The sequence below is a fragment of the Macaca thibetana genome, chromosome 14, assembly GCF_024542745.1.
Source record: "Macaca thibetana thibetana isolate TM-01 chromosome 14, ASM2454274v1, whole genome shotgun sequence".
NCBI classification, from domain to species: Eukaryota; Metazoa; Chordata; class Mammalia; order Primates; family Cercopithecidae; genus Macaca; species Macaca thibetana.
Genome location: NC_065591.1, coordinates 42,331,958 through 42,356,631, shown reverse-complemented (window position 1 = coordinate 42,356,631; position 24,674 = coordinate 42,331,958).

Below are 24,674 nucleotides of genomic sequence, written 5' to 3'. Positions count from 1 at the left end.
TTTGATAAAAGGGAATACTGACTCTGGATCCAATTAAGCAAAATATTATCCCTCCCCAGAGGAATTATATTATTCTTTTTTAACTTTTATTTTAAGTTCAGGGGTACATGCACAGGTTTTTTACATAGGTCAACTTGGTTGTGGGAGTTTGCTGTACAGATTATTTCATCATCCAGGTATTAAGCATAGTACCTATTAGTTATTTTTTCTGATCCTTTCCCTCCTCCCACCCTTCACCCTCCTATGGGTCTCAATGTGTGTTGTTCCCCTCTATGTGTACATGTGTTGTCATCATTTAGTTCCCACTTATAGTGAGAACATGTGGTATTTCATTTTCTCTTCCTGCATTAGTTTGCTAAGGATAATGGCTTCCAATTTCATCCATTCCTGCAAAAGATGTGATCTTCTTCTTTTAATGACTGTGTAGTATTACATGGTGTATATTATGTATCATGTTTTCTTTGCCCAGTCTATCACTGATTGGCATTTAGGTTGATTTGATGTCTCTGCTATTGTGAATAATGTTATAATTAACATACTCATGCATGTATCTTTATAATACAATAATTTACATTACTTTGGGTATATGCTCAGTAATGGGATTGCTGGGTTGAATGGTATTTCTGTCTTTAGGTCTTTGAGGAATCATCACACCATCTTCCACAATGGTTAAACTAATTTACACTCCAACCAACAATGTATAAGTATCCCTTTCTTTCCACAACCTCAACAGCATCTGTTATTTTTTGACTCTTCAATAGCAGCCATTTTGACTGGTGTGAGATGGTATCTCCTTGTGGTTTTGATTGGCATTTCTCTAATTATCAATGATATTGAGCTTTCCTCATATGCTTGTTGGCTGTATGTATGTCTTTTTATGAAAAGTGTCTGTTCATGCCCTTTGCCAACTTTTTAATGGGGTTGTTTGTTTTTATCTTGTATATTTGTATAAGTTCCTTATAGATGCTGGATATTAGACCTTTGTTAGATGCATAGTTTGCAAATATTTTCTTCTATTCTTTAGGTTGTTCATTTGTGATACACTTGAACACACTCTTTAGTTAAATTAAATGTCATTTGTCAATTTTTGTGTACATTGTAATCGCTTTTGGCATCTTCATCAGGAAATCTTTGCCTGTGTATATGTCCTGAATGGTATTGCTTAGATTTTCTTCTAGGGTTTTTGTAGTTTTGGGTTTTACATTTAAGTCATTAATCCACTTGAATTAGTTTTTGCATATAGTATAAGAAAGTTGTCCAGTTTTAATCTTCTGCATATGGCAGAAGTTATCCCAGCACCATTTATTGAGTAAGGGATTATTTCCCTATTGCTTATTTCTGTCATGTTTGTCAAAGATCAGATAGTTGTAGGTATGCTATCTTCTTTCTGGGTTTTGTAGTCTGTTCCATTGGTCTACATGTCTGTTTTTGTACCAGTACCATGTTGTTTTAGTTACTGTAGCCTTGTAGTATAATTTGAAGTTAGGTAGTGTGATGCCTCCAGCTTTATTATTTTTATTTAGCATTGCCTTGGCTATTTGAGCTCTTTTTCAGTTCTGTATGAAACTAGAAAAATAACATTTTCTAGTTCTGTGAAGAATGCCAATGGAAGTTTAATAGGAATAGCATTGAATCTATAAATTGCTTTGGGGAGTATTGCCATTTTATAAATATTGATTCTTCCTGTCCATGAGCATGAAATCATTTTACAAGTGTTTTTGCCATCTCTGATTTTTTTGGGCGGTGGTTTATAGTCCATCTTGTAGAGATCTTTGACCTCCCTAGTTAGCTGTATTCCTAGATATTTTGTGCTTTTTGTAGCAGTGGTGAATGGGAGTTTGCTCCCAATTTGGATGTCAGCTTGATTGTTAGTATATGAAAATGTTAGTGATTTTTGCACATTGGTTTTGTATCCTGAGACTGCTGATTTTTTTTTTTTTTAACCAGATTAAGAAGCTTTTGGACTGAGGCTATGGGATTTCTAGATAAAGGATTATGTCATTTGTAAACAGGGATAGTTTGACTTCTTCTCTATTTGGATGCCCTTTCTTTCTTTCTCTTGCCTGACTTCCCTGGCCAGGAGTTCCAATACTATGTTGAATAGGAGTGGTGAGAGAGGGCATTCTTGTCTGGTGCTGGTTTTCAAGAGGAATGCTTCCAGCTTTTGCCTATTCAGTATGTTGTTGACTGTGGGTCTGTCATAATAGCTCTTATTATTTTGAGGTATGTTACTTCAGTACATATTTTACTGAGAATTTTTAACATAAATGAGTGTTGAATTTTATGGAAAACCTTTTTTGCATCTGTTGAGATAATCATGTAGTTTTTGTCTTTGGTTCTATTTATGTGATGAAACACATTTATTCGTTGCATATGTTGAACCAACCTTGCATCCTGGGGATATAGCCTACTTGATCATGGGGGATAAGGTTTTTGATGTGCTGATTGATTCAGTTTGCTGGTATTTTGTTGATCAACATTGATGGGCATAAAGGATACTGGCCTGAAGTTTCCTTTTTTGGTTGTATTTGCCAGATTTTGGTATCAGGATAATGCTGGCCTCACAGAATGAATTACAGAGGAGTCCGTCCTCCTCAAACTTTTGGAGTAGTTTTAGTAGGAATGGTACCAGCTCTCTTTTCTACATCTGATAAAATTCATCTATGAATCTGTCTATTCATGGCCTTTTTTGGTTGGTAGGCTATTTATTACTGCCTCAGTTTTAGAGCTCATTATTGGTCTGTTCAGAGATTCAATTTCCTCCTGGTTCAGTCTGGGGAGGGTGTATGTGTCCAGAAATGTATCCATTTCTTCTAGATATTCTAGTTTATGTGCATAGAGGTGTTCATAAGACTCTCAGATATTTTTTGTATATTTGTGGGGTCAGTCATAATATCACCCTTGTTGTTTCTGATTGTGTTTATTTGAATTGTTTCTTCTTTATTAGACTAGCTAGTGGTCTATTTATTTTATTATTTTTTTTTTTCCAGAAAATCAGATCCTGAATTCACTGATCTTTTGAATGGTTTTTCATGTCTCTATCTCTTTCAGTTCAGCTCTGATTTTGGTTATTTCCTGTCTTCTGTTAGCTTTGGAATTTGTCTGCTCTTGTTTCTCTAGTTCTTTAATTCGTGATGCTAGGTTGTTAACTTGAGATCTTTCTACCTTTTTGATGTTGGCAATTAGTGCTATAAATTTCTCCATTGACACTGCCTTAGCTATGTGCCAGAGATTTTGGTATGCTGTATCTTTGTTCTCATTAGTTTCAAAGAACTTCTTGATTTCTTCCTTAGTTTCATTATTTATTCAAAAGTCGTTCTGGAGCAGATTATTCAATTTCTATGTAGTGTTATGGTTTTTAGTTAATTTCTAACTTTTCATTTCTAATTTGATTGTGCTGTGGTCTGAGATACTTTGTTATAATTTTAGTTCTTTTGCATTTGCTGAGGAGTTTTACTTCTAATCATGTGATTGATTTTAGGGCATGTGCCATGTGGTGATAACAATAATATATATTCTGTCATTTTTGGGTGGAGAGTTTTATAGGTATCAGGTCCATTTGATCCAGCGCTGGATTAAGGGTCCTGAATATCTTTGTTAATTTTCTGTCTATATACTCTGTCTAACATTATCAGTGGGGTGTTAAAATCTCCCACTATTGTTGTGTGGGAGTCTAAGTCTCTTTGAAGGTCTCTAAGAACTTGCTTTCTGAATGTGCGTGCTACTGTGTTAGGTGTATATATATTTAAAAGAGTTAGATTTTCTTGTTGAATTGAACCCTTTACCATTATGCAATACCCTTCTTTGTCTTTCTTTAAATCTTTTTTGGTTTAAAGTCTCTTTTGTCAGAAACTAGGATTGCAACATCTACTTCTTTCTGTTTACATTTGCTTGGTAGATTTTTCTTCATCACTTTATTTTGAGCCTACATGTGTCATTGCATGCGAAATTGGTCTCTTAGAGGCAGCATACTAATGGGTCTTGGTTATTTATCCAGATTGCCCTTCTGTGTCTTTTAATCGGGTCATTTAGCTCATTTACATTCAAGGTCAGTATTGATATGTGTGGATTTCATTGTGTCATCATGGTGTTAGCTGGTTATTTTGCAGACTTGTTTATGTGGTTGCTTTATAGTGTCACTGATCTGTGTAGTTTAGTGTGTTTTTGTAGTGGCTGGTAATGTTTTTACTTTACATATTTTGTGCTTCTTTCAGGAACTCTTGTAAGGTCTGATGGTAACAAATTCAGTCAGAATTTGCTTGTCTAAAAATTATCTTATTTTTTCTTTGCTTATGAAGCTTGGTTTGATCAGATAGGAAATTCTATGTTAGAATTTCCTTTCTTGGGGCGGAGCAAGATGGTCGAATAGGAACAGCTCCAGTCTCCAACTCCCAGTGCGAGCGACACAGAAGACCAGTGATTTCTGCATTTTCAACTGAGGTACTGGGTTAATCTCACTAGGGAGTGCTGGACAATCGGTGCTGGTCAGCCACTGCAGCCCGACCAGCAAGAGCTGAAGCAGGGTGAGGCATCGCCTCACCTGGGAAGCGCAAGGGGAAAGGGAATCCCTTTTCCTAGCCAGGGGAACTGAGACACACAACACCTGGAAAATCGGGTAACTCCCACCCCAATACTGCGCTTTAAGCAAACAGGCACACCAGGAGATCATATCCCACACCTGGCCGGGAGGGTCCCACACCCACGGAGCCTCCCTTATTGCTAGCACAGCAGTCTGCGATCTCGCGGCAAGGCAGCAGCGAGGCTGGGGGAGGGGCACCCGCCATTGCTGAGGCTTAAGTAGGTAAACAAAGCCTCTGGGAAGCTCGAACTGGGTGGAGCTCACAGCAGCTCAAGGAAACCTGCCTGTCTCTGTAGACTCCACCTCTGGGGACAGGGCACAGTAAACAACAACAAAAGCCAAAAGCAGGGAAACCTCTGCAGACGCAAACGACTCTGTCCTACAGCTTCGAAGAGAGCAGTGGATCTCCCAACACGGAGGTTGAGATCTGAGAAGGGACAGACTGCCTGCTCAAGTGGGTCCCTGACCCCTGAGTAGCCTAACTGGGAGACATCCCCCACTAGGGGCAGTCTGACATCCCACACCTCACAGGGTGGAGTACACCCCTGAGAGGAAGCCTCCAAAGCAAGAATCAGACAGGTACACTCGCTGTTCAGCAATATTCTATCTTCTGCAGCCTCTGCTGCTGACACCCAGGCAAACAGGGTCTGGAGTGGACCTCAAGCAATCTCCAACAGACCTACAGCTGAGGGTCCTGACTGTTAGAAGGAAAACTATCAAACAGGAAGGACACCTACACCCAAACCCCATCAGTACATTACCATCATCATCAAAGACAAGAGGCAGATAAAACCACAAAGATGGGGAAAAAGCAGGGCAGAAAAGCTGGAAATTCAAAAAATAAGAGCGCATCTCCCCCGGCAAAGGAGCGCAGCTCGTCGCCAGCAACGGATCAAAGCTGGACGGAGAATGACTTTGACGAGATGAGAGAAGAAGGCTTCAGTCCATCAAATTTCTCAGAGCTAAAGGAGGAATTACGTACCCAGCGCAAAGAAACTAAAAATCTTGAAAAAAATGTGGAAGAATTGATGGCTAGAGTAATTAATGCAGAGAAGGTCATAAACGAAATAAAAGAGATGAAAACCATGACACGAGAAATACGTGACAAATGCACAAGCTTCAGTAACCGACTCGATCAACTGGAAGAAAGAGTATCAGTGATTGAGGATCAAATGAATGAAATGAAGCGAGAAGAGAAACCAAAAGAAAAAAGAAGAAAAAGAAATGAACAAAGCCTGCAAGAAGTATGGGATTATGTAAAAAGACCAAATCTACGTCTGATTGGGGTGCCTGAAAGTGAGGGGGAAAATGGAACCAAGTTGAAAACACTCTTCAGGATATCATCCAGGAGAACTTCCCCAACCTAGTAGGGCAGGCCAACATTCAAATCCAGGAAATACAGAGAATGCCACAAAGATACTCCTCGAGAAGAGCAACTCCAAGACACATAATTGCCAGATTCACCAAAGTTGAAATGAAGGAAAAAATCTTAAGGGCAGCCAGAGAGAAAGGTTGGGTTACCCACAAAGGGAAGCCCATCAGACTAACAGCAGATCTCTCGGCAGAAACTCTCCAAGCCAGAAGAGAGTGGGGGCCAATATTCAACATTCTTAAAGAAAAGAATTTTAAACCCAGAATTTCATATCCAGCCAAACTAAGTTTTATAAGTGAAGGAGATATAAAATCCTTTACAGATAAGCAAATGCTTAGAGATTTTCTCACCACTAGGCCTGCCTTACAAGAGACCCTGAAGGAAGCACTAAACATGGAAAGGAACAACCGGTACCAGCCATTGCAAAAACATGCCAAAATGTAAAGACCATTTAGGCTAGGAAGAAACTGCATCAACTAACGAGCAAAATAACCAGTTAATATCATAATGGCAGGATCAAGTTCACACATAACAATCTTAACCTTAAATGTAAATGGACTAAATGCTCCAATTAAAAGACACAGACTGGCAAACTGGATAAAGAGTCAAGACCCATCAGTCTGCTGTATTCAGGAGACCCATCTCACACACAGAGACATACATAGGCTCAAAATAAAGGGATGGAGGAAGATTTACCAAGCAAATGGAGAACAAAAAAAAGCGGGGGTTGCAATACTAGTCTCTGATAAAACAGACTTTAAACCATCAAAGATCAAAAGAGACAAAGAAGGCCATTACATAATGGTAAAGGGATCAATTCAACAGGAAGAGCTAACTATCCTAAATATATATGCACCCAATACAGGAGCACCCAGATTCATCAAGCAAGTCCTTAGAGACTTACAAAGAGACTTAGACTCCCATACAATAATCATGGGAGACTTCAACACTCCACTGTCAACATTAGACAGATCAACGAGACAGAAAGTTAACAAGGATATCCAGGAATTGAACTCAGCTCTGCAGCAAGCAGACCTAATAGACATCTATAGAACTCTCCACCATAATCAACAGAATATACATTCTTCTCAGCACCACATCGCACTTATTCCAAAACTGACCACATAATTGGAAGTAAAGCACTCCTCAGCAAATGTACAAGAACAGAAATTGTAACAAACTGTCTCTCAGACCACAGTGCAATCAAACTAGAACTCAGGACTAAGAAACTCAATCAAAACCACTCAACTACATGGAAACTGAACAACCTGTTCCTGAATGACTACTGGGTACATAACGAAATGAAGGCAGAAATAAATTCTTTGAAACCAATGAGAACAAAGATACAACATACCAGAATCTCTGGGACACATTTAAAGCAGTGTGTAGAGGGAAATTTATAGCACTAAATGCCCACAAGAGAAAGCAGGAAAGATCTAAAATTGACACTCTAACATCGCAATTAAAAGAACTAGAGAAGCAAGAGCAAACACATTCAAAACCTAGCAGAAGGCAAGAAATAACTAAGATCAGAGCAGAACTGAAGGAGATAGAGACACAAAAAACCCTCCAAAAAATCAATGAATCTAGGAGTTGGTTTTTTGAGAAGATCAACAAAATTGATAGACTGCTAGCAAGACTAATAAAGAAGAAAAGAGAGAAGAATCAAATCGACGCAATTAAAAATGATAAAGGGGATATCACCACCGACCCCACAGAAATACAAACTACCATCAGAGAATACTATAAACACCTCTATGCAAATAAACTAGAAAATCTAGAAGAAATGGATAATTTCCTGGACACATATACTCTTCCAAGACTAAACCAGGAAGAAGTTGAATCCCTGAATAGGCCAATAGCAGACTCTGAAATTGAGGTAATAATTAATAGCCTACCAACCAAAAAAAGTCCAGGACCAGATGGATTCACAGCTGAATTCTACCAGAGGTACAAGGAGGAGCTGGTACCATTCCTTCTGAAACTATTCCAATCAATAGAAAAAGAGGGAATCCTCCCTAACTCATTTTATGAGGCCAACATCATCCTGATACCAAAGCCTGGCAGAGACAGAACAAAAAAAGAGAATTTTAGACCAATATCCCTGATGAACATCGATGCAAAAATCCTCAATAAAATACTGCCAAACCGGATTCAGCAACACATCAAAAAGCTTATCCACCATGATCAAGTGGGCTTCATCCCTGGGATGCAAGGCTGGTTCAACATATGCAAATCAATAAACATAATCCAGCATATAAACAGAACCAAAGACAAGAACCACATGATTATCTCCATAGATGCAGAAAAGGCTTTTGACAAAATTCAACAGCCCTTCATGGTAAAAACGCTCAATAAATTTGGTATTGATGGAACGTACCTCAAAATCATAAGAGCTATTTATGACAAACCCACAGCCAATATCATACTGAATGGGCAAAAACTGGAAAAATTCCCTTTGAAAACTGGCACAAGACAGGGATGCCCTCTCTCACCACTCCTATTCAACATAGTGTTGGAAGTTCTGGCTAGGGCAATTAGGCAAGAGAAAGAAATCAAGGGTATTCAGTTAGGAAAAGAAGAAGTCAAACTGTCCCTGTTTGCAGATGACATGATTGTATATTTAGAAAACCCCATTGTCTCAGCCCAAAATCCCCTTAAGCTGATAAGCAACTTCAGCAAAGTCTCAGGATACAAAATTAATGTGCAAAAATCACAAGCATTCGTATACACCAGTAACAGACAAACAGAGAGCCAAATCATGAGTGAACTCCCATTCACAATTGCTTCAAAGAGAATAAAATACCTAGGAATCCAACTTGCAAGGGATTTAAAGGACCTCTTCAAGGAGAATTACAAACCACTGCTCAGTGAAATAAAAGAGGACACAAACAAATGGAAGAACATTCCATGCTCATGGATAGGAAGAATCAATATCGTGAAAATGGCCATACTGCCCAAGGTAATTTATAGATTCAAGGCCATCCCCATTAAGCTACCAATGACTTTCTTCACAGAATTGGAAAAAACTACTTTAAAGTTCATATGGAACCAAAAAAGAGCCCGCATCTCCAAGACAGTCCTAAGTCAAAAGAACAAAGCTGGAGGCATCACGCTACCTGACTTCAAAGTATACTACAAGGCTACAGTAACCAAAACAGCATGGTACTGGTACCAAAACAGAGATATAGACCAATGGAACAGAACAGAGTCCTCAGAAATAATACCACACATCTACAGCCATCTGATCTTTGACAAACCTGAGAGAAACAAGCAATGGGGAAAGGATTCCCTATTTAATAAATGCTGGGAAAACTGGCTAGCCATAAGTAGAAAGCTGAAACTGGATCCTTTCCTTACTCCTTATACAAAAATTAATTCAAGATGGATTAGAGACTTAAATGTTAGACCTAATACCATAAAAACCCTAGAGGAAAACCTAGGTAGTACCATTCAGGACATAGGCATGGGCAAAGACTTCATGTCTAAAACACCAAAAGCAACGGCAGCAAAAGCCAAAATTGACAAATGGGATCTCATTAAACTAAAGAGCTTCTGCACTGCAAAAGAAACTACCATCAGAGTGAACAGGCAACCTACAGAATGGGAGAACATTTTTGCAATCTACTCATCTGACAAAGGGTTAATATCCAGAACCTACAAAGAACTCAAACAAATTTACAAGAAAAAAACAAACAACCCCATCAAAAAGTGGGCAAAGGATATGAACAGACATTTCTCAAAAGAAGACATTCATACAGCCAACAGACACATGAAAAAATGCTCATCATCACTGGCCATCAGAGAAATGCAAATCAAAACCACAATGAGATACCATCTCACACCAGTTAGAATGGCAATCATTACAAAGTCAGGAAACAACAGGTGCTGGAGAGGATGTGGAGAAATAGGAACACTTTTACACTGTTGGTGGGATTGTAAACTAGTTCAACCATTATGGAAAACAGTATGGCGATTCCTCAAGGATCTAGAACTAGAAGTACCATATGACCCAGCCATCCCATTACTGGGTATATACCCAAAGGATTCTAAATCATGCTGCTATAAAGACACATGCACACGTATGTTTATTGCGGCACTATTCACAATAGCAAAGACTTGGAATCAACCCAAATGTCCATCAGTGACAGACTGGATTAAGAAAATGTGGCACATATACACCATGGAATACTATGCAGCCATAAAAAAGGATGAGTTTGTGTCCTTTGTAGGGACATGGATGCAGCTGGAAACCATCATTCTTAGCAAACTATCACAAGAACAGAAAACCAAACACCGCATGTTCTCACTCATATGTGGGAACTGAACAATGAGATCACTTGGACTCGGGAAGGGGAACATCACACACCAGGGCCTATCATGGGGAGGGGGGAGGGGGGAGGGATTGCAATGGGAGTTATACCTGATGTAAATGACGAGTTGATGGGTGCTGACGAGTTGATGGGTGCAGCACAGCAACATGGCACAAGTATACATATGTAACAAACCTGCATGTTATGCACATGTACCCTAGAACTTAAAGTATAATAATAAAAAATAATTTAAAAAAAAAAGAAAATCATAAGGAAGACAAAATATACTTACTGTTTATTAAGTGGAAGTGGATCATCAGAAAGACTTTCATCCTCATCGTCTTCACATTGAGTGGGCTGAAGAGGAGGAGGAAGAGACATTGTGTGGGCTGAAGAGGAGGAGGAAGAGGAGGAGTTAGTCTTGCTGTGTTAGGGGTAGCAGAGGAGGAAGAAAATCCATGCAAAAGCGGACCCTCCCAGTTCAAACCCCTGTTGTTCAAGGGTCAACCGCACAATCAAGTTTTGATGAGAAGATTCAGTTTTCAAACTTGATTTTAAGCAGGTATGTATCTAGGTACTCAAATTCAGATGTAATATTACATGGAATTTAAACACTCCTGGTTAAGCAGGAAGAATCGTTACCTAAGTAGAAAAATCGTTACCTTAGTAGAAATCAACCTATGGGAGGAAAGCTCAGGAAAGAGCCAGGGTCCTGGCATAATAAAGAGTTGTAGGCATGGCATAATAAAGAGTTGTAGGCATGAAAAAAAAAAAAAAAAAAAAGAATTTCCTTTCTTTAGAAATGTTAAATGTGGGTACCCAATCTTTTCTGTCTTGTAAGGTTTCAACTGAGAGGTCCACTGTTAGTCTGATGGGATTCCCTGTATAGGTGACTTCGCCTTTCTTTCGAACTTTGACTTTTTTTTATTTTGACTTTGGAGAATCTGACGGTTATGTGTCTTGGGGATGATCTTTTCATGGAGTATTTTGCTAGGGTTCTCTGCATTTCCTGAATTTGAATGTAGGTCTTTCTAGTTGGATTAAGGAATTTCTGATGGATGATATCCTGAAATATGATTTCCAAGTTGGTTCCATTCTCCTCATCTCTTTCACGTACACCAATCATTCATAGATTTGGTCTCTTTACATAATTCCATATTTCTCAGATATTTCATTCATTCCTTTTCATTATTTTTCTTTATTCTTGTCTTCAGAAAGTCTTCCAACTCTGAGATTCTTTCCTCTGCTTGGTCTATTCTGCTATCAATAGTTGTGATTGCATTATGAAATTATTATAGTTTGTTTTTCAGCTCTATCAGATCTGTTACACTTTTCTTTGTACTGGTTATTTTTCAGTCAGCTCCGACAGTATTTTATCATGCTTTTTAATTACCTTGCATTGGGTTACAACATACTTGTTCAGTTCAGTGAACTCTGTTCCTATCCATATTCTGAATTCTACTCCTGTCATTTCAGCCACCTCAGCTTCAGTCTGGTTCCAAATATTTGCTGGAGAGGTAATGCAGTCATTTGGAGAAAATAGGGCACTCTGGTGTTTTGAGGTTTCAGCATTCTTGTGCTGATTCTTCCTCATCTTTCTGGGCTTATCTACCATTAATCTTTGAGGTTGCTGACCTTTGGATTTTTTTTCTTTTATTTTATGCTATATGATGACCTTGAGGGTTTGATTGTAGTATAAGGTGGATTCAGACAACTGGCTTCATTTCTGGAAGATTTTAGGGGTCCAATATTCAGCCCCCAACTCCTGTATTGCATGGTCTAACTCTAGGGAACTTGTATGATCCCTGAATTTGTTCTCTGGCTTCTTGAGGGTTGAAGTCTCCCGAAATGGGGGGACCAAGTTGCTGTAGCTGCAGCAGAATGCTACCAGATACAGGGATGCCTGCCTCTCTGTGGGCATTCACCATAAGGGTGGAAGCAAGGCAGCTGAAAAGAGGGATTCGGGGACCCCTTCTGGATACTGTGTGCACTATTGTACTGGAAGTGGTGTTGATTTGGGGCAGCTTGCTGGCCAGGGCAGGTCTGGGTGCCTTCTCTGTGCCCCACAAGCAGGAGTAATTGCTCGGTGTGTGCAAGAATCCCTTATTCTCCATGTGTTAGCACAAGCATAGGGTGCTGGCAGGGGTGATTCTTCCCAGTCCTGTGCCTGCCAAGGCTGTGTCTACAATGGTAGTAGGCAGGGATCCTGGGGTATACTGCATTCCCACTTACTGGAATGGCAAGTAAGGCAAAACCTGCCCATGCGGGCACACACCAGCAAAGTGATGTGATGAGTTGCCATGGCCTCAGGGGAAGCTGCTGTATGGGGAGGGAATGTGTAGGCTAGTGTGTCTGTAGCAGCTGCCTCTCTGGAGCTCTCCACCTGTCAGGCATGGTATTGGCTCAGAAGCTATGGTGTGGGCCCCTAGTGTACCCAAGACTACCCTGGAAGCATGCATGGCCTGGCTGGGGCCCTGGGAGAGGTCAACAGACCAAGAAGTGCTCAGGTTGGACCACCCCATCTGGTGTGCAAGACCACCTTGAAGCTATCATGCACAACAGTTCCCCTAGGGCTAAAGTTTCTTATGGAGGCAAGTCAAGCCTAGAGGGATGGCTGTCCCTGGCCACACTTCACCACAGATGCTTCTGCATCAAACCCTCTGGGCTCCACATCAACTAGCTTGTCTCTCCACTACTTTGCTTGCATCCTGGGGACTTCTTCCCAGAGAGATGCAGATCAGCAATCGCTCATTGCAGTCAGCCCAGGATGGAGATTCTGTACTGTGGGTCCAAGCCAGGGGTTCCCTGTCTGGTGACAAGCAGTCAGGGGGTATGTGGGACCCAAGGGAGATGAACTGGCCTCCTCTTCTTGGGCCAACTGCAGCTTGTTGGAGGTGTGGATAAGGCACTTAAGGTCTCTCTGCACCTTTGTTAGTTAGAGGGTAGTAAGTATAGTTCCACTGCAGAGAGGCTTTCAGTAGCCTCTAGAGGCTCTGTTCAGGGAATTGCCAAGTTGCTATTGGCTTGATAGCTCTGGTTGGGGGTGGCTAGAGGCCTAAGCCTGGAGGACCTGTCCAGTAAAAGGTTTGGGAATGGGCACCTACATAACAATCTGGACACTTTTCTTTATGGCTGCTGTCGTATGCTAGGGGTCTGCTCCAGTCCCCAGTCACCTCGTTTTTTCCAGTACCTGGAGGTATCACCAGTGAAACAGCAAAGATAGCAGTCTGCCTCTCTCTGGGAGCTCCATCCCAGGGAGGTATGGGCCTGTTGATGGCCTGAATGCACCTTTAGGAGGTGGCTGAAGACCTCAGTTGGGGGTTTCCTGCCAAGTCAGCAGGAACAAAAATGGGGTCCTACTTTTAAAAGTAGCCTGTCCACATTTTTCCAGAGCAGCTGTGATGTGCTGGGGGTCTGTTTCAGCCTCTAATCCCCTCAAACACTCTGAAGCGCAAAGACTGGAATGGCTAAGTCTCCCAAACAGCAAAGATGGCAGCCTGCCCCTCCCTCTGGGAGCTCTGTCCCAAGGAGTATTCAAATCTCTGCTGGCCAGAGAACACTGGCAGGGGTGGCTGGAGGCCCCAGTTGGGAAGTCCTGCCCAGTAAAGAGGAATGGGATTGGGGACCCACTTAAAGAAGCAGTTTGGCCATGTTTTGATACAACAGTTTTATTGTGCTGGGGGATCCCTCTGCCTCTGGTCAGTTTGGACTCTCCATAGCCCAAAGGCTGGATTGGCTAAGTCACCCAAACAGCAGAGATGGCAGCCGGCCCCTCCACCAAGGAGTTCTGTCCCCGGTAGGTGCAACATTGCTACCATTTGCTGGCTAGAATTCCAAGCCAGTGGGTCCTTTCCTGTCAGGTGCTGTGGAAGGGGGTTTACAGACTGTCACTACTTCTCACCCTGGATTCAGCTCCTCTCCTCGGGATATGTATGGGTGTCTAACCTCCCACTTTGCCAGAGTTTCAGTTACTTTTGCTGGGAGGACTGGAAAACCAGAGTATCTAAAGCTTCTAGGTCTCCACACATGCTTGAGTGGCTGCTATGCTGAGACCCCACATCACTCAGTGTGCCAGACTGAAGGTGCTGGTAGAGTGGGTTCATGAGGGGATCTCCTGACCTGAGGGTTGCAAAGATCTGTGGGAGAAGCATGGGTTCCCGGGATCACACACTCACTCACTGTTTCCCTGGGCAGGCAAGGTTTCCTTGACCCTGTGTTGTTCCCAGGTGGGCCATCATCCTGCCTTGCTTTTCTCAGTTCTCTGTGGGTTAAGTTGTTTCCTTGATTAGTTTCAGTGCAAGTAACTGAATGTTTCCTTTGAAGGCTCTGCATTTACTCACCCTTTTCATTTCTCTCTGTGAGAGTCAATGAACACTAGCTGCTTCTAGTCAACCATCTTGGCCACTCCCCCTATGTTATTCTTAATGGTAGTACTGTATTAAAAATTGTGTTAAATATTATAATATTTTACATTTCACCAATTAAATTTTGTGTGTATAGTGTTATCTCTTGTTATGTAAATGCTTACTTATGTAAAATTCTGTGTTTTGCATCTTGGTCTGCAAAGCCTAAACATTTTGGTCTTTTACAGAAAAAGTTTGCCAACTCCTCTTTTAATTTTTCATGATATAACTTTCTTAATGTTTAATATTAATCACAGTAATTATTTTATCATAATAATATTGATAATAATATTGAAGTATTATATATATAAATATTTTCATATTTATCTCTTTCATAAATAATTTATAAGTATTTATTGAACCATATACTTTACATAGCTAAAAATGCACCCTCATAAGTACTCTGGGAAACTATAGAAGACAAATTCATTTTTAGTTTTTCTACACAGGAAAAATGTCTTATTAGAAGCTAAGTCTCAATTTTATTGTAAATATCCAAATACCAGAGACAAAAATTCTTTTTTTGCTTGGTTTTCATGCCTTCTGTTTATAAATGGGTTGATATGAACACGTTTCTACATAATAAAATGATTACTTAGAAGCACAATTTAAAATGTTTTTTTTTCCCATTTATCTAGTGATTGTTTATAGCGTTCAGTGATATTTCTAGATCTCACCTTTTTTCATGGTAGAATAACAATTGTTGTTCCTTTGTAGAGGTTCCATCAGCCTGGGTTCCTGAGTAACTATAACACAAAACTGACTTGAGATGGACACGTAGCCTGAGTAAGAAATAAGAATTGGAGGTTCTTGAATTACTACAAAATAACCTAAGTTATCCATATTATTATACTTCATGGTTGTGAATTTTCTGAACCACTTTTAACACATAAACAAACCAACAATCATAATTAACCTCATAGTTACTTTTTCTCTTAAAAGTTAAATTACTATCAGCCTTGAGTGAATGAATTAGTCAAGTTGCCAATCCATTCATTTTGGACCCTTAATTGGGAGAGCACAGCAAGCAGGACAGAATAAGTAGAGTACACCAAAATCCGAGGACAAAAGTAATAGTTACATTGTCAATTATGTAAAACAAAGGAGGCAGTTAAGGGGTTTTATGATTATTTGAATCATCCAGTCTTGATGCTCACTCTATCAGTGAATGGAGAAGGGGATGTAAATATTTAAAGTACACCTGTTCCTTTTTTACTGCTACTGCTGCTTTAGTATTATATCTTATATTGTGAATAGTATTGTAACCTAACCACTATAACATTGAGAATCCTTAAAGTTTCTGGGTTCCCTCACACTGAACTTTCTGACATTGTGAATATGATCTACTTGTCAGCAATGGGGCCAACAGAACTCATTTTACGTTAAGGGGAGAGCTGGGTGAGGTTATTTTCAAAGTTCATTCTATACTGAGGTTTTATTATTTTATGATCCACTATAATTTCTCCATATTATTCTGGATAAATAATTTCCATTGAATTATCTTTGAAGAATAGCAAAAGCTTTCTAAGAGTCTGCATGGAGGTATATCCAAACATTTACAGACAGGTACATAGCATCCTGAAAAATATTGCAAGATTAACCTTTTTTTCAGCAGTTACAGAAGAGAAGCAATTGTCAAAATATTGTGCAGGTTAAAAAAAAAGCCAGTCAACTGCTCAGTAAGATTAACTTTCTCTCTGCTCATATACTGTGGCGTGTCACATAGGAGATCTAATTTCTCTGTTTTCCATTTTAACATGAAACTTAGAAGCTAAAATAAAAGCAGATCAGTTGTGCATGTACTGGAAAAGTTCCCAAAATTAGCCTCCCAAGAACACTGTCAAAAGATGTTTAGTAAAATGTCTAGTTATGTTATGCTGGTTGTATTATGGTCACAATATGTTACTGGTTCAGGGGCAGAAGTGAGAACCCAATTGGCATTTGACAATAAATTTCTACATTCTGATCAACCAAGAAAAAGATTTTCATAAAGCACTGTCAGCTCTTTCAGTTCATTGTACAGAACATACACATCCCCTCTGAACCTACTTTCTTCCTGTCAGTCACATATTGAAAACTAACTCCACTGGCTCCACAATGCTTATTGAATTCCATACATGCACTTTAACATAATAAATCCATTCTCTCCTGCACTCTGGTACACAGCTAGACTACATTTCCAACTCTTCCTTTTAATGAGGCAGGGCCATCTGTCTCACTTCTGACTGATAGAATGTGCGTAGGAGTGACAAGGCTCTGTGTTTTCATGGAGTCATGTGTTTCTGAACAATCAAATGAAGAATGACCTTGCTAATCAAAATCATACCTGCTCAGAACTGCTATGCAAGTAAAAAATCAATTTCTATTTTATGAAAATATTAAATATTGGGCCTAACTTTTTAGCAGCTAAGCTATAACTAGTCTACATGGCATTCAAGGTTGCTTACAATGTATCAAAGTAATATCATCTCTCACTCCATTTTTTGAAGCATTTTTTTAGCCGTAATAGTTTGTTTTTTATTTTTAATTCCTCAGTGATTTAATTCATCCTTGTTCATACTATTACTTTTCATTAAGGATAATTTTTCACTGGATAACATTTAAATGCCTAGAAAACTCCTATTCAGCCTTCTGTAGAAATAATCCTGTGTTAGCAGTGAAAATAATTATTTCCCACAAATACTCCCATAGCACCTTTTAAACACATGTTATGGATCTTATACATAGCTCATCAACAGTTCCCAGTGAAAGAACTAGCACTTAGTAAGTGTCAATAAAAGCATTGTGAATGAATTCACAAATTTATCAGGATCTCTAGTCTCCTATATTTTAATAATAAGCCTATTCATTGGTTTTCTGTTGTTTCAAATTTGATTCATTAAGATTCTGACATAATACAAAAGCACACTCAATAGTTAAAAGATCATTAGATTCTACATATTCATGTGAATGGATATGCTTGACTCTGAGGATAAATCTACATACTAGAGAGGGATAACAGAGCATAGTACTTAAGATGGGAGGAGGAGTGTGTAAAGGAGAAGAGATTTTAGGACAGAAATAAGAAAGAATTGGCTGGAAAGGGCTATTTAAAAAAAATTATTGCTGTTTTATATAGTATTCTGTTACTTGTAGGAAGTTGAACATTACAATGTATTTTGGGTGCCACATTTTAAACATGTCTTTCATGTCAGAAGTCATTTACTAAATTCCCACTTTATGCAAGTGATAATAGGAGTGAAAATGAACAAGAAAATAAGTTTGCCCTCAATGAGCGATTTCAGAGGGAGGTAACCAGGAGAATGAAGCTCAGGAAATTGGCAAACGAGGTATGGTTAAAGAATTTGGAGATGTTCATTTCAGGAATACAAGTTGCAGAAAAGACTATGCATGATACTCACCCAGCAGCTTGGGAAGAGGAATATACTGAGGTTCTAGGAGGTAGATCAAAAGGAAAAACTGGGAGAATGTACAGAGGGGTATATTTTACTTCAACATAAGGATTATCTTTGAACATGAAGTCATCCAGCAGTAGAAAGGAGTATACTTCTTTATAAAGGAGGAAGCATTTAATTTTGTAAGATGTTCAAGCAAAAACTGAATGGCTTTTCTCCAATGTGTTTGATAAAGTTTCCTGCCTCCAGTGAGAAATTGAATGCATTACCTCTAATGTCTCCTGTAGTTCTATATTCTGTTGGAACAGCTAGTTCAGGTAGAATTATCAATCTTTACTAATTCTACTACTGCCCTTCCTTTAGCCAAAATCTAAGGTCACTTAATGTAGCTGCTATTTAGTGACACCCTATGCAGCTGCCTAAGCAGTTAGTGTTCTGGGTATGATCAACAGACCTAGCTGAATTGGGTACTTCCACATCTGCCCAGGTTTTAACAGATTTCCTCAGAATCCACAACTGTTCATTTAATCAATCATCTTCTATTGTTTTTCTTTTTTCCGCTATTTGCAATGTTTTCCACTCATTTGGATCACTTAGCTTCCTGTCCTGTAAGGCCTGAGGAGTCTCTCATTAAGATGTAATGTTGGAAATTTACAAGAAATAAAACAAATAATACCATTAAATAGTGGGAAAAGGGCATGAACAGACACTTTTCAAAAGAAGACACACATGTGGCCAACACGAATATGAAAAAAAGCTCAACATCACTGATCATAAGAGAAATGCAAATCAAAACCACAATGAGATACCATCTCACACCAGTCAGGATGGCTATTATTAGAAAGTCAAAAAATAACAGATGCTGGTGAGGTTGTGGAGAAAAATGAATGCTTATATAATGCTAGTGGGAGTGTAAATTAGTTCAACCACTGTGGAAGATGGTGTGGTGATTCCTCAAAGACTTAAAGATAGAAATACCATTCTACCCAGCAATCCTGTTACTGAGAATATACCCAAAGGAATATAAATTGTTCTATTATAAAGACATGTGCATATGTATGTTCACTGCAGCACTATTCACAATAGCAAAGACACTAAATTAACCTAAATGCCCATCAATGCTAGACTGGATAAAGAAAATGCAGTACATATACATCATGGAATACTATGCAACCATAAAAAAGAATGAGATAATGTCCTTTGCAGAGATGTCAATGGAGCTGGAGGCCATTATCCTTAGCAAACTAACACAGAAACAGAAAACCAAATACTGTATATTCTCCTTATAAGTGGGAGCTAAATGATGAGAACACATGGACACAGAGGGGAATAACAGACACTGGTGCCTACTTGAAGGTGGAGGGTGGGAGGAGGGAGAGGATCAGGAAAAATAACTAATGGCTACTAGGTTTAACCCCTGGGTGATCAAATAATCTGTACAACAAGCCCCTGTGACACATGTAACCTTTGTAGCAAACATGTACATGTACCCCTGAACTTAAAGTTAAAACAAAACAAAAAAGATTTAAGGTTGAGACCAAACTCAGAACAAGAAATGAAGAAGCATCTGTTGACAAGGCACCATTTGAAATTAGAGAGCTATTTGTAATTCTCTATCTACGTAAAGAATGATTGGAGTTTCTCTCTCTCTTTCTCTCTTGCTTGCCCCCACCCCCACCACCACCCTAGGCCTGGGAAATTATTTTAGTCAGTTTGAGCTGTTATAACCAACATTTGAAATAGCTAAAATTTATGTGGCACCCATGGAAGACACAATTTTTAGAGCATGCATATTGTAATTATGAGGTTTGCTTGTTAATCTTGAAAATATGAGAACCAAAAGGCAAATTATTTTACTACGTATTTCTTCTTCTCACCCCAGGGTCATCATGGCTGCCTCATTGTGCTCAGCAACTACAGGCAGAGTCCACTCCATATGATCACTTTTTCAGCCTTCATCTTCACTATCTGCCTATATGGCTCCTGCCATTCAAAGTCATTATGCAGGTAACTTGCAGTTTCCATTTGTACAAAATTTCCCTTGACCAGTAAATACGAAAAAAAAAAAAAAAATGACAGTATTTTGGTCAAAGTAGCTGAATATCAGTCCTCAGTTTAGATTGGAGATTTGTACTAATCAGAGCAAAAATTTAAACCAGAGAATCCAATTTCCTGGAAAACTGTTACAGCTCCACTTTTCTAGGACTCTGAGGTGAATTTTTTTAGAGGAGTTCATCTCTTTCTGTAAGAATAGTGGTTCCAATTATAGTCTGACAGAGTTGGACAAACCTTGGTCAAAACCTCAACTCAATCACAGACAAACCAAGTCACTGAGCAAGTTATCACTATCAAATGGAAATATTAACTGGGGGCGGTGGCTCATGCCTGTAATCTCAGCACTTTGGGAGGTCGAGGCGGGTGGATCACCTGAGGTCGGGAGTTCGAGGCCAGCCTGACCAACATGGTGAAACCCTGTCCCTACTGAAAATACAAAATTAGCCAGGGGTGGTGGTGCATGCCTGTAATCCCAGCTACTCGGGAGGCTGAGGCAGGAGAATCACTTGAACCTGGGAGGCGGATGTCACGGTGAGCCCAAATTGCGCCATTGCACTCCAGCCTGGGCAACAAGAACAAAACTCCGTCTCAAAAAAAAAAAAAAAGGAAATATTAGCAGATTAGCAGTACTTTCTTGTGGGTTTATTGTATTAAATTAAGTGATGGATGTAAAGCACTTTTGGAGATGCATGGCACATAAGAGCTTAGTTAATGACAACTATTATTAAGTGTCCTGAACAAATCCTTTTTCCTTTATATTCACCATCTCTTTGTTATCATATTTATTTAAAATCAAAAAGTATTAAACTAATACCTATTAGTTTTGCTTCTCGGGGCTTGGGAAAACTATTTAATCCTTTTTAAATGCTCCAGAAGTTTGCATGTTGCTGAGCTGTGATATGGAAAGCAATACGTATTTGAAGTTCATTATTCATGCACTGCTAAAAGAAAACGGAAGCAGTCAGTGCCAGAGATATGTTGACACAGTGTTGGGTTGTTTATTTTTCATTAAGGATGGAACAGAATGGAGCACATACTTTTGAGACTAGACCGTAGAACCGAATATCTGAAAACTGTTAAAACTTCCTTCTGGATACTTACAACCATTTGAGAATTGTTGCAAAGATTTTAGAACTTAAACAAATCTACAAAGCATCTCCTTGAACTTCCCGGAAGCTGTGATGCTCATGAACTTCAGAATTTACTTTCATCATAAAGTTCATTTCTAAATACGCCTTCCCCCCATTTTTGTTCTGTTTTCTTTTCCTTTATCCCTTCTAATTCCACAGATTTGTCAGATACCTTATTTCTGCAGTGTAAAAGAATGTATTTGTAGGTGGATTTGATCTAACTAGTAGAGATTATACAGTAGATCAAATCTGTTCTGCAAAGGCTCCCTTATATAAAACAGAGCATTTTGTTTTGCATTTCTCTTACTTTGCTTTTCTTTGCCTCTCCTTTTCCTATTTACTGATTTCTTTACCAATCTGTTTTCCTGTATATTTCTCTTCAGTTTCTATATTTTCTTTGTAATAATTTTATATTCCTTTTCTCTTTAATTCTATTTATTTTAACACGTGCATTCTTATTATCTGGCATTTTCAATATCCTTGACATTTTCTGTATTCTCCCTATCAATTTTTTAACTCTCTGTCTAATTTTATGTTTCCTATTAATTACCACATAAAAAGAGGACAAAATAATTCATGTTTTTGAGATTTTGTCACACACCAGCCACTCAAATGAGCTCTTTTCTTTGTAGAAGATGGTATAATTCCTATTTTTCAAATGAGGAGACTCAGTGAGATTATAGAGCACGACTGAAGGGGGGTTATGAAGCAGCTAGATAATGTTGTAGAAGTTTCAGCTGGATAAACGGGTTTCCAGAACTCACTAGTTCTGAAAAATAATGAGAGATAGAAATAGAATGCGTAATAGAAATAGTGGAACATTCTACAAATGGGATATTGTTCTTTTCTCTTTATTTTTTGTAGAACATTTCTAGCATCATTAGTTGCATATACAATGACTAAACATTTGGTGGCAACAAGGAGAGAAGACACTAAGAAAAGCTGTGCCAGGGTCCCGTGTGCTTGTCAATGGGAAGAATCCTTGGGCTATTTTAATGATTGTGAGGGACCATCTGCCTTGGTACTGAACTCTTTAGGCATGCAGACTCACTCTTATACCACAAAATTACATATATGTGGCCTACAGGTTTGTGCCACATCCAACTTTTATTCAGTCTCTAACCAGTTCTTTAACTTATTGGCTTGTGACCTTCTTGGCTATTCTTGCCATTTATTGTTGTATTCATAATTTATATTTGATACTCAGCTCTCCATCTGTAACTTAGACTTTTCCCTTTCTACTTCAATCATAATGAAATTCTCCCTGAGCCTATAGCAGTTTGGCTGCCAGTGGTAACTACTCCGTTTATTCCAGCCTATACCCATCAATATTGTAGTTTAGTTCAAGTTCTTGTGAGTAGTTACCCTAAAGGTGTTGACTCTGCATTCATGAGCATTTCTCAGACTCAGGCAAGAAATTTGATTGCTATGAAACATTTTTAGTCATCATAAGCAAGTAACAGAACTAATAGTTGTTGCTGTTCTTGCCTGGTCATTAAACCTGTTTTTACAACATTGCACTAATAGTTTATGAAAACAAGGAGTGCTGAAAAATTCAAGAAGGAGCATTTTTCTGTTTCATTGGATAGGGGTCCTAAAAATAGGGTGAACTCTTGTATATGTCTGTGGTCTAGGAGTTTCGCTTATTCAGGAATTACTTAATTAGAAAATGGGGAGAAATATAATTTGAGCCCTTTACAGTATGGTTGCATCAAAACACATTTTATTGAGAGATCAAACTTGCAAATGATCCAATTTGTGATTTTCCGTGCCTTTGAGACTCAAGGCTGTAACACTGACACTTTATTCTGGCCAGGTGGAGTTGACTGCAAAGGCGTAGGGCAAAAGCACCATTCCATTAGATTTGTGTGCAAGTCCACTGGCAACTATTGAGAGAGTGTGTGTGTATGTCTCAGTTGAAAGACTCCTGTGAGAAGTTTCTTTAGTGCATTTGAGGAAACTGACATCTATAATTCATCAAAACAGCCATTTGGAAAATGAATAAAACATACCCACACTACTTTTGAATTGCAGGTTTCAGATCTGCTTGTTAGAATAAAAGTTACTTATTTTTAAAAGATGTGAGTTATAGTTCTGGTATGTATTTTTATAGCTTTTGCAAATATGTTTCAATGTTGCTGCTTTAAACTTTAAACTTTTTGAAGTGAGACATGTAACAAGAAATAAAAACCTTTTTTTTTCTTTTTTTGCTATCATTCCTGCCCATGCTTCCCCCTAAAAAATATTATAACACCTTAAAAGATATTTGCCTATACCAAAGATCAAATCTACTGGAGAAATAGAAGCATGCATTTTGAATTAATGCAGTATTTCTTTTGCATTGTACTCATAAACAATGTTTAAAAACCTTTGAACACAATGTAAATTTTAAAAAGTGTAAGTAATCATAAGGGAGCCAAAGAGATTAGAAAAGGGTAAAAGAGGAGAGTAAAAATGAAAAAAAGGAGGAAATCCAAACTGCAGAGTCATTACAATAAAATTCAATAATTCAATGAAAAACTTAGGTCAAAGAATATAATAGAGCAACAGAGAGATTCATCTGGCAACAACAGCAATGACAACAAAATTTATTTTTTTTAATGTTACATTTAATTAAAGTTGTTTGACCGAAATTCTTAATGTGGGATTGTGACATAGTTAAAAGAGTACTTTAGAGTAGGTGTTGGAAGCACATTCCTAAATAGCCAGGTATTTTATAAAACTAAATGTAATTATTGTTATACATTTTTCATTTCCCTATGAAATGAAATGAAGAAGGTGGCTCCTTTCATATCAATGGCTTTACTGTGTTCCAATAATTTAAATACATATGGAAATATGATTCCTGAGATCTTCAGTCAAGCGATATCAGTAGTAATTGAAGAAAGAGAAAAGGGAATTGACTAAGAGATTTATATAACTGTGAAGCTTTCACAACTTTCTTCTTGTGCAGGGAAAAGTGCCACAAAATAGCTCAAAAGAAAGAGCAGCCTTATACACCCTGTGGTTGGCAGAAAACTTCTGGAAAGAACAGAGATTTTGCCTAAAGGTTGACAGTTCATCACAAAAGCCCTGAGCATTTCTGTGGACTTATCAGGTTATTGGTGAAGCCTGGTATTAATTTTTTTTATTATACTTTATGTTTTAGGGTACATGTGCACAATGTGCAGGTTTGTTACATATGTATACATGTGCCATGTTGGTGTGCTGCACCCATCAACTCGTCATTTACATCAGGTATATCTCCTAATGCTATCCCTCCCCCCCTCTCCTGACCCCACAACAGGCCTCGGTGTGTGATGTTCCCCTTCCTGTGTCCAAGTGTTCTCATTGTTCAGTTCCACCCTATGAGTGAGAACATGCAGTGTTTGGTTTTCTGTTCTTGTGATAGTTTGCTGAGAATGATGGTTTCCAGCTGCATCCATGT